This window comes from Halichoeres trimaculatus, unplaced genomic scaffold (assembly GCF_033239565.1).
Source record: "Halichoeres trimaculatus isolate MK-OKI-2021-1 unplaced genomic scaffold, fHalTri1.1 fHalTri1_scaffold_21, whole genome shotgun sequence".
Taxonomy (NCBI): Eukaryota; Metazoa; Chordata; class Actinopteri; order Labriformes; family Labridae; genus Halichoeres; species Halichoeres trimaculatus.
Genome location: NW_027437199.1, coordinates 12861268 through 12871561, shown reverse-complemented (window position 1 = coordinate 12871561; position 10294 = coordinate 12861268). Strand labels below are relative to the sequence as shown.

Below are 10294 nucleotides of genomic sequence, written 5' to 3'. Positions count from 1 at the left end.
ACCGAGCAGGCGGGCGACTGGCTAACAAGTTGACTAGAGATTGATGGTTTACAGTCTGCATAAAACAAACCGGCAATGTAACGTGGTTGTTCGCCGTCAGAACTTCATGTTTGACTAACATGATGCCGCTAGGCTGAGTAGGAGCTGAGTCATCTTTTACCGAAACAGTCAATCTTTAGAAATAAACATTAAAACGTCGTCAGCTAACAATTAGCAGACAGACAAACGTCCCTGAAGAGGACTGACTGAATATTTCAAGCCGTGATCCAGGCGGACTGCCAACCAGGAGACCAACGGTAGCAACGGTAGGTACCATGCCTATGTATGAACCAAAAACATACTTTTATTCCATCTGTTAGTGTTATCAAACGCTGCTAGCTTAATTGCTAATGCGCTGTGTGTGTTGACAGCCGTGACTGTGGCAGTGCGTACTATTATGTAATAAAGTAGAGCTATCCTTAGCTGTGGTCGAGCTGCTTCTCCATCACCATATGTCTCCATTGCATCCTTGCTATTGTCCCGTCTTCAGTGTTGTCATTTCGAGGAATGGTTCTCATTTATTTACTAGTGTGTAACATTACCCTGTTTGCAACCTGGTATGTAGAACGCGGTGTGCTTTCAGAGGAGTGAGGAGATGAGGCTTTTTAAGCTTGCAACATCTGTGTTTTTGTGAAATTTATTTGGAAGCAGCTGGAGCTATCATTAATAACTACATATAACTAAATATAGTAAACCATATTAGTCTTACATCTGTTATGTTGTATTCTGTGCCTATACATGCTTACAACTGCTGCGGGGGGCAGATGTTAGAGGAAGTGCTTGAGATTGAAGTAATGAGATTGATGGCTAAAAAAATAGAGTCGAGAGTGTTATTTTGGTTGTTTTGGGGTCTAAAAACACAACTGACATGTAACATATACATGAGCTCTTAAATCTGTTTGACTGCAGTGTCTTTATTCTTGAAACTGTTGGAAATGATTTCCTATTTGAGGAGGAGGAATGTGGTTAAGTATTAGAATTAGTGCATAACAGATTTATGTTTGTTTTGATGGTAGAAATCACAGCATGGATAAAATTTACGTTTGGAGGACTGTAATACTTCCTATGAAACATAGTTTCCTGTTGATTCCAGAATGAAGTCCTAAATAAGTTTATTTCAAGCAAGGTTATAATAGTTAACTAAAACGAAACTAAAAAGGAAAAGCAAAATTTAAAATACATTGCAGTTAACTCAAACTGATAAAAACTAGAAAAGGAAACAAAAACGATAAGTAAACTAAAACTGTATCTTGTGTTCACAAAACTAACTGAAACTAACCAAAATTAAAGACAAAATGTCCTTAGTTATAGTTTTTGACAATATTAATAGCCTTTAGGATTTAAATTAATCCGACACATTTTCCCAACCAATTTTACAACAGTTTTCGGCAGTTGTCAGCGCCGTATGGCACCATCACAGCGACGTACTGGGACGTGCTTGTTTACTGCACTGACTGGCTGTGCTCTGTGCTGCGACAAACGTAGAGGAGCAGTGAATCAGAGCATCTGTAATAGTTTCATTTCATGTGAGTCTGACTTAATTGTTACAGAATCCAAGTTTCTAATTATTAAAGATCATATTATATTGTTTTATATAATTCATGTTTTTATTATTTTTATTTAATTCATGTTAACATTATTTTATATAATTTATGTTTATATTTTTATATTAAGTTTATATTATTTTCTTGTGTTTAAGGCAGCAGCCAACAGTTCAGTATCAGCATTGACTGAGCAGTGAACACTATGTTGAACTGGAAAACAAACTGTATTACAAAATATTTACTCTGACCTTTTTGAATCCTGCACCTGGTTAATAAGGTATGAAAAAACTAAAACTAAACTAAAACTAAGCCTTGTTGCAAAAAGTAAAACTAAATAAAAACTAGAATGCCTGCTCCAAAACTCATTGAAACTAAACTGTAATGGAAAAACAATGTCAAAACGAACTAAAACTAAACTATAATGACAAATCCAAAACTATTTTAACCTTGATTGAAAGAGGACATCATGTCTTTTTGTTCCCTAGATACACCCCTGCTTTGTCTACATAATATTCCCTGTCCTCAAACATACGATCCTTCTTGTAGTGTTGTATGTCTGAAGCCTCCCCAGCCTTGGTGCTCTGTTACCACTTTCACCGAGCAGGAGCGGAAACAGGAGACTGACCAGCACTAAGAACTGTTCCTAATTGTGCGAGACAACTGATGCATCCGGCACATGCAGGCCTGTTATCAGATATCTGATATCAGGCTTACAAGTTCTCCACATGAGCTTTGAATTGAGTTTGTGTAGTTTCGAAGAACCTCAACATTGGTGTGTCTTTTTGTTTTTTCTTTATTCAAGACCTCAAACACCAGCTTTTCTTAACTTTGGGAGAATGAATAAGCAGAAAAATCTGGCAGATACTAGATAGTAATCAAAACCTGATATGATGTGATGCGACAAAATATTTATTTTTCTACTTGATATTTTGTGTCTTGAATAGTTGTTATGTGTTTACTTGACTGAGTACACCTGACCCAAAGCAAAAAAAAGCATGTGAAGATGTTCACCACAGCATCCTTTAGGCTGACAGTATTTGCTGTAACAGAGTCATTAGCTCTTTTCTTTGTATTTCAGCTGTGTAGCTGTTACATTTTCCACTAATTCATCTTGTCTGTCATTCAGCCTCCAAATTGTGCAAGATTGTAAACAAACCCATACTTCATTTATATTAATGAAGGGAGTGTGTAATAAGAATGTGTTTAATGAGTCACATTTATATTTTAATTTTCATCAAAAGAATCGATCCTCTAGGCATTTTTCATAATATTAATATTTTTTGATCAACATTAAAGTAACCCTTTATTCCTCTGGGCTACTCCTACATTGATTTTAGAAAGACCATCATAGGTGAGGTTCATCATGTTGAAGTTCAGTGTTAACTGGTCAATTTAATCCTTGTACCAGTGCCAGCTCCCAGCCTGTGCTCCAGCACACCCTGTATTTCCATTTTTCCATGCTCTGCTTGTTTGCATATCAATCCCAGACTTTTCATGCCCAACTTTTGCTGAGGTGAGTCGCGCAATCCAGGGTCACAAGCAACCAGCTTATTTGCCAGCCAAATGTAGTTTCCATTCTGCCCTCCTGGAACCACGGCTTGTCTCCTGTGCTGTTGAACGTCTTCATTTGAATGAAGAATCTGCTTTGAGAGCAGCAACGTTGTATAAATACTGACAGTAAAACAACTATAGATATTACTGCCAGTTTGTTTGTTTGTCTGTGAATGACATAACCCCACTAAAAAAGATCACATTGCTTTGCAAACAATAAAAGACAAGGTCACCATAATTTCTGACAGATGTGAAAGTACAATCCAAATCCTGGAAATATTCTGGATACTAAGATCCAGAATATGAAATGTGTACTGGGTCATCATAATTTTCAACATTGTCAGGTAATAAATTATTGTACAAACCTGCAACTAACACCAAATTGTAGCAAACAGTCTGCTGAAAGGAAGTATAACATTAAAGTAGGACTGAAGCATTGCGGAACAATTACAATATTCTTGGTGGGGGTCTGCGCTCTCTCAGTGCTTTTCTAGTTGATTTTGTTTTGGGATGTATGCACTGAATGGAGAAGGTGACTGAAATGTTGTCCTACAATGCAGCACTATCAGGATAGATGTTTTTTTTTGCTGCTATCATTTGTTTTTTGCTTTAAAATGTCAGTAAACTATGAAATAAAATGTGCAACTCCAAAAAATAAAAACAGGGCAAGATAACCAAATGTATTACTTTGTACGCTATTACAAAAAAAAACCTTCATGAATCCATAAACAAGGTGTGCCTTATTTTTCAGTGGAAACTGTCAAGAATTGATTTGGATTAGACTCCCGCTGCAGTTCCACATTTATGTTCATGAGGATCAGTGATTATGTGAAGTGCTTGACAACAGGATTCAAGAGAGGGACCCTTTCTTTTATGACTTCCCATTTAAAAAGACCTTGTCTGCAACAGTGTCCTTTGATGCTATATTCCAGCCTCATAAATAAGTCTATTCAAAGATTAGATGCATGCTTGAAACTGGAATAAGAAGTCTGTCAGGGTGAAGTCTCATTTCCACAGTAGCTGTCATTTGCAGTTTATTGTGTTATGTGTTTGTTTGCACATGCACGAAAACTCAGATACTGTAAATGACACGATAAGTGCTACAAAATATGCAGAGCAGGCTTTAAATATTTTAGTTTACCAGTCGTAGAGCTCTTTGTCAACACAATCCTGTCCTTATTCTTACTCTGGTTCTCTCCCCTCGTAGTTTCTCTGACAATTTAAGTGCTTGGACTATCTTGTCATGGATTCAGGAGCAAAGGCAGAGACACAAGGAGAACAAACATTCACATGATCAGAATAATTAACCAGACTGTGATATTCAGAACAAATAAGTTAAGGATGTTTCTTGTTAGCCTTTTATGGGGCCATCATCAAGCGGTAGAAGCCTGGGTTTTTCGAATCCAGAAACACCTTGTGACAAACTTAAACAGTGCCAGAATTTTTTCTGCTTTATTCATTTGATATACTGTAAATTGAAGTTAAGTCATTGTTCATTTGTTATTATTAAGCATGGTGGTATTATATATATATAAATAAAAGACAATCCTGCTTGCGTTGACCTGCTCTCTAATAGCATCAGCATTGGCAGATGAAAAAACCCATATTGGTCTACAACTACTGGGAGCCCAGAACCATGTATCCTATTACATTTTACTAAATTACATCATATTATATCGTAATGTAGTGTGTCATGTTGTATTGTATCATATCTTATCATATGTTGTATGTTGGTTATATTGTTTCGCATCTTGTTGTATTTTATCGTATTGTACCCTGCCTTGCTGTATCGTACTGCATCGTACCGTACCGTGCCTTACCATATTTTACCATACCATACTGTACCGTACCATACCCTACCATTTTGTACCGTACCGTGCCGTACCATATTGTACCATACCATACCATACCATATTGTACCGTACCATACCATACCATACCATATTGTACCGTACCATACCATACCGTACCGTACCGTACCATACCGTACCGTACCATATTGTACCGTACCATACCGTACCATACCGTACCGTGCCATGCCGTACTGGCCATACCGTATCGTACCTTGCCATGCCGTACCGTATTTTACCGTGCTGTACCGTATTGTACCGTATCGTATTGTATCGTGTCGTATACATTATATCGAATCGTAATGCACGTTACCGCATGGTATTGTTACACTTTGTGTATCTTGTGTTATTGTCTTGTATCATATTGTATTGTATTATACCACAGCGTACTAGGGATGAGTACCTTTCAGATTTGAAACAATACGGTACCAATGCTCAGTACCTGGTAATCGATATTGGTACTCAACGGTACCAATTTTCAGTACTTTTTTATGTTTATGTGGTAAAAAAAATATAAATTTGGTTAATAATAAAATGCTTTTTTTTCAATTAAACATTTTTATTCTTTAATAAAAAAGCTTACAATTCTGTGTTCATGTCCAGCATGGAAAATCGCCTTTCTTTTACTCCTTCACAGTCACAAGGATGTCTTTAGGTACCTAAACATGGTACCTTTTGATTTTTTGTGAATCAGTACCTGCTTCTTTTGACAGAACTTGGTCGGTCCCTATAAAAGTACCTAGTTCAGTACCCATCCCTACAGCGTACTGTACTGTACCCTACTTTGCTGTATCGTACTGTATTGTACTGTACCGTGCCGTACCATATTGAATTGTATCGTACCGTACTGTACCGTGCCGTACCGTGCCGTACCGTGCCTTGCCGTGCCGTATCGTACCGTGCTGTACTGTATTGTACCGTATCGTATTGTATCGTGTCGTATACATCATATCAGATCGTATTGCACGTTACCGCATGGTATTGTTACACTTTGTGTATCTTGTGTTATTGTCTTGTATCATATCAGACTATATTATATCGTATCATCTCTCGGCAAGTCATATTTTATGATGTAGTACTGCATTCTATCGTAAAAGAAATTAGCTATAAAAATACACTTACAGCTGTAAAAGCAATTCCTAAGAGCTTTACAGCTGCCCCGTTATGATGTAATAAAACAGATTCCCCACTTCCAGTATCTCACCAAGTTTATATTCACAGCTAGTCCAAAATGGTCTCTGCCCTTTATCCCTGCCTACAGACAGAAACACTATTAGGAGATATAACAAATTTCAAAGTCAGTGCATCAGCGCTTTGTAATCTCCCCGGCTGGGACAGTCAGGCCACTGGCTGCAGTTTGACTGATTGGATGCATTTGCTTTGACAAATGCCAGATGTGCTTCAAGTGAGAAAGTTGCATCTTGCTTCTCGTCAGAGTGGATTTTTACCACAGCAGCTCACAAATCAGGTTACACCCTGGTCCACTCGGTTGCTTTATTACTCTACATGAAAGGTTAGCTGAGGCTTAACCAATGAACACTGCCGTTTTTATTACATTGAGACCATATTATTGTGTGTCTTTCATTTTATTGTGTCTGCCCTCATTTTTTTCCAGAAGCCTGGCTACCCCTGGCTCCCATACATCAAACAGACTGAGCAAACATTTAATTTGCACCTGTCTCCAGTGATGAAAGGGTTTAGTTGAGCTTGGTTTCTTGTGTCAGTCTTGCACCACGTCCTTTGCTGAGCAGGATTTGTTGTTTGATAAGAGAGCGTTGGCGTGTCGAGCCCTTTATGAGCGTCTCAGTCCATTAGCTTCAGTGTCAGCCCTCGTCAAGCCCCCAGAGGATAATTTCAGGAACCTTATTGTTCTCAAGAACTCAAAAACAGAGATCTGCTGTTTTAATGCACAGAATCAAAAGATGTGAACATTCCTTGCACTATTGATTTATATATTCCACTCTTTATGCGTTCAGCTGACTCAACCTGAGACTAAATTGAGACCTCAATCATGTCACACCTGTGTCTTCATAAATGTGGAGATTCAAGGCTGGAGGCTTTGATCTCTCTTTCCCTCTTGACACCGGAACATGGTGCTCTGATTGATGTCTGCAAAGGGGACATCTGATGAGATTGATCAATCGATCACTGTCTGAGCTGCAGCAGACAGATCCTGACATATTTTTTTCATCTTCTTCAAGTGGCTAGCGGAGGACAGATGGATGATCCAATCATTGGATGGGTGTTTTTGTGCTATATCTTGTTTTTCCCCCAAGCCAAAATAAATGGCAACATTCTTATTAAAAGATATTGAGTTTTCTTTATTTTTATGAAATCAACACCTAAGCAAGGCCAGCTGTTACAAGTTGGTAGACCCGTCATAACTTTTGTGTCTCTACATGCCTGATTGCCACTGAATGCAATTTGAGATTTATGTCAGTGTTAACTTAGCATTTATTGGTTTGTGTCAGTTCAGTGTTACATTTTTTGTTGACAGTAAAGAGTTTTCTGGGTTTTAAGGCTTTCGTCTTTAGTATCATGGTGTATACAGGCTCAAAATTTATAGTTAAACCTGTGATAAAAAGAAGATTGTTTGTCCAACTGTGACAACACAGCTGCTCATGACATTTTAGCTGAAACAACACTCCCTGTACACACGTACACACACACACACACACACACACACACACACACACACACAAACACAAAATAAGTGAACCTGCTTTGCCAAATGATGCAAGTGTGCCCCTGATGTGCAAGCAGAGCTGGGTTTATACTCGCCTTTTAAATCAAAGTGAAACATTCATCTGCAAATGTGCTATAAAACGGTAAAGGTGAGGGGTTTCGTCTAATGGTTGAACTAATTCAGTGATGGAAAACCTTAGCTGGTTGAGCTGGTGGAAGAATCCTCAAAACTGTATTTTCCTGTGCAGTGGTTGAGACCTTCTTCTCTCTGGGCCTTGCCCTCTCTCAGGAAACTTGCTTTGCTGCATAATTGTCATTACAGCAGTTTGACCTGCAGAAGAAACCACTTCCCAAATAAAAGCCATTGTGTCTGAGTGCAGAAGCTGAGTCACACAAACGGAGCCAGACCTGTAAATGTTGCCTTTGACCACACCTCGGATTGTCCTGAGGGCATCGCAGCAGTGCCACAGAAAAGGAGATGCCAGATTCTACCACTACCATGCTTCTGGGTGATACCATTTTCTTTGCACTCAGTGGAATCAAAGACACCCTAACGTAGCTTGCTAATGATTTATCACCCTACACATGCACCTTGGGATAAAGTGTTTGATTGTGTTTCGATGTGGGAATATTAATTCACTCCTCAGACTCAGGAGTTGTGTGCACAGCTGCAGCTCTTGGATGAGCTTGCATTGAGCAGAACACTGTTTTGTTTTTCTAAGCTGTTTTTAATGCTTAGTTATGATACAATTTCATATCATACCATTGAACAGTGTTTAAATTTGCATCCCCTGGGGCTCTGGACTGCTGGTTGGGAAATATTATGGTTTCTATACTGTAGGGGTGCACCAGTCAACTGTCTCATAAACAGAGTCAGATGATTTTTAGCCTGTTTATCATTCAGTGAATAAAGAGAGACGTGCGCACACACACTATGTCGACTTGTCGACAAACGTGAAACGCTTTGACCTACAGGGGAGTTCACAAAGACATTTCTTTACACAGCCACTTAGTCCAGGGATGAAACATAATGAGCAGATGTCCTGAAACACTCTCAACCTGCTGAGGACTCGTTCATATGAGACAGATAGCACCCTGTGCTCCTGCAGTACGTTATCTCTGCAGTGTCCTTTAGCCAGGATGGGCACTCAAATATTAGAACCTCAGGATGTGAGCATGTGGCAAAAAAGATTGACCTGCTGTGAGACTAAACAAAACGCAAGAGGTTACATGGATCCAGTAAAGAATGTGGCAGAAGCGACAGTCTATCCTAAAAGTAACTTATTAAAACTAACCCGATGAGATGTTTCGTCTGTTGAAATGGTGGAATGAGCTTTAGAAGGCAACTAGCTGTCATGGAGAGTGCTAAAACTAGGGGTGGGCGAGTACAAGAGTTGGGTAAAAATGTTGATTAATCAATGCATTGCAATATTTCCTCGCCCAATTTATTAACGATTCAGCAAATCCACTGAATCGATTAATCTCCTGGCAAGCAGGGAGCACTGTGCCTGTTATTCAAGCTGAATGGACAAAGGCCCTACAAGATCAAACTAGAAAAAAATGGGAGCTGTAGCAGCATAAAGCCAGCTCCTTCAGCTTTAAAGTCTGGCATCTTGGTTGTTTTATTGCTCCAAATTGAGGTTACCCACCACATATGTTTACATGGGGCATGAAATTCGATAATCGGAACATTTGAATCAAGATCAAATGGGATTGATATTGAAATGAATCGCAACCTAAAGAATCAAAATTGAATTAAATCATGAGGTTCTTAGCAATACTCAACTCTAGCGAGTAGCGCCACTCTCGCGATTAAATTCTTTTATGATTTTTGAGGTGCCGATTTGATTTAAATTGCGATTCTATGATATTCACGATTTTTGAGATTTTTAGTTTGCTTTATTAACACCAGACCATGGGAAAAAGTTAAATAATGGTGATGATGATGATGTCTTCAGACTGTATCAGGAGCCATATTTTCCCATTCAATGCACATCACAGGAGTCAGTGAGAAACATTTTGCCCTCTGCTGGAGAAAAATGTTAACTTTTTTCCAATCCAGTTTATAAACAAACAATGAAATAAAGAATTTGACTTTGAAAAAAAAGAAACTTTTTTTTGGACAAAGAATTCCGTTTTGATATTGTAAAACAAAAAATCTCATTGTATTGATTTTTTTCCTCCCACCCCTACTAGCGAGTACCAACATCATGCATTTGGTATCAGACCAGTACCAACCTTATTTCAGGGTATTGGTACTCGTGAAGGCTGCTGATACCAGAAGCTGATATTCAAGGCAAAAAAAATTCTTACCCTGAGTACACTGTTGTTCTGCTTATTGATTGTTTACAGTCTGTGCTGCTCGCAGGTAAATGAAATCATATCTGAATTAGCTTGTAAAAATCAGAGTATAGCCTCCTTGGGCTGTCTGCAAGTTCAAAAACGCTTGAGGAGCTGAAGTGCTGCATGTACATAAGGAATACATAAGAAAGAACCGTAGGACCATGCTGTAGATGAAGTTCTGCTTCTCTTGAGAGACCCTTTGGATTTTGACTCTCCTCTGAAACAGGCCCCAAGTGGCCATTTGAGGAACTACATAATGCAGTGTTATTTATTTACATCTGC

At 38.7% G+C, this 10294-nt stretch overlaps 1 protein-coding gene across 3 annotated transcripts in view; it reads left to right on the top strand.

The window, feature by feature from the left end:
- osbpl8 (oxysterol binding protein-like 8) overlaps positions 1-10294 on the top strand; it is a 119817-nt gene continuing 109523 nt past the window's right edge. For all 3 annotated transcript variants that reach the window (XM_074697875.1, XM_074697873.1, XM_074697870.1), the window contains exon 1: positions 1-305. The gene's annotated coding sequence lies outside the window, so the exon portion shown is untranslated. The remainder of the gene's footprint in view (positions 306-10294) is intronic.